Below are 1,252 nucleotides of genomic sequence, written 5' to 3'. Positions count from 1 at the left end.
TACCACCGTGATTCTCCTTCTCTCTTTCTTTCTCCCAGCCAAATGTCTGCTCCTTCTAGTTAGCAGCTAACACAATTTGCTGGGGATGTGCAGCTTCCTCCCTCATGTCACAGAGTATCTGGACAATATTCTCCCTCTTGTAGGAATGAGGATATTTATCATCTGTTTCCAAGGATGGCATTGAATGTTCATAACAGAAATTGAAAAAAAAAAAAGTTTAATGGCTGCAAATGTGCCTTGACCAGGCCTCAGGTATTTGCAGGTCAACAATGCATCTAGGATGCACTCAGCGAGAAAAATTCTCTTCTAGCCTCATCATCACTCAAACTTGAATAACACTGTTTTCACACAGGAGGCTGTTTGGCAGAATCCGATAAAATAAAAGCAGACCGACGCCTGTGATTGTTATCTCACTGTGGGGATGTTATTACTTGCTGTATTGTTCTACCCATCAGGGTTTAACTCAGGCCATGGTGACGTCACTTTCCTCAGGACTGACTCATGTCAAATCAAACACATAATTCCTCAATCCTTGAAACCGCCTTAAATTTGGAACATATTTATCAGCACAAACAGGATTTCCCATAATTCCTATCCAAATATGAAAAATCAATTTATTTCCTCCAAATGTTCATCATCAGCTACTTACTGACCCCCTACAAATATGGATTTCAATGTCCCAGATCTGACTCACTACCTGATCTGGGTCCAACTGTGCACAGAGATGGTATGTCGTCAGTCCCTCATGTCTGTATAGTTTCATTTTACTTAGACTTTTATGAATATTTTTATTTTATTTTTCTACAAAATGTTGAAATGCCATCTTGCAGAGTTAAAGACTGCAAGACAGTGAGTCAGAATTTGCATCTAACTCAAACGTTTGTTCACTCAAGATCCTACATAACCCCTCAGCAAAATTAGTCCACAAGAAAGAAAGAAAGAATTAAAAAAAAAAAATCCTCCATTGGAGATCTCCAAACCTCTTTGTTAACAGCTGTTTGTAGAAAGACTCCCAAGAAGGGTTCACATTTGCCGTCGGTAACATCCTGATCTCTGTAGAACGGGTAATGCTGCTGACAGATATCTAACACTCTGAGGTGTGGTGTGTGTGTGTGTGTGTGTGTGTGTGTGTGTGTGTGTGTGTGTGTGTGTGTGTGTGTGTGTGTGTGTGTGTGTGTGTGTGTGTGTGTGTGTGTGCGCGTGTACGCCAGGGGAGGCCAGTGGGAGGAGGGACAGCTGCGGGTAAAGTGCA

This window comes from Antennarius striatus, chromosome 18, assembly GCF_040054535.1.
Source record: "Antennarius striatus isolate MH-2024 chromosome 18, ASM4005453v1, whole genome shotgun sequence".
Lineage (NCBI taxonomy): Eukaryota > Metazoa > Chordata > Actinopteri > Lophiiformes > Antennariidae > Antennarius > Antennarius striatus.
The sequence above is the reverse complement of the archived record's forward strand: the minus strand, read 5'-3'. Positions refer to the sequence as shown.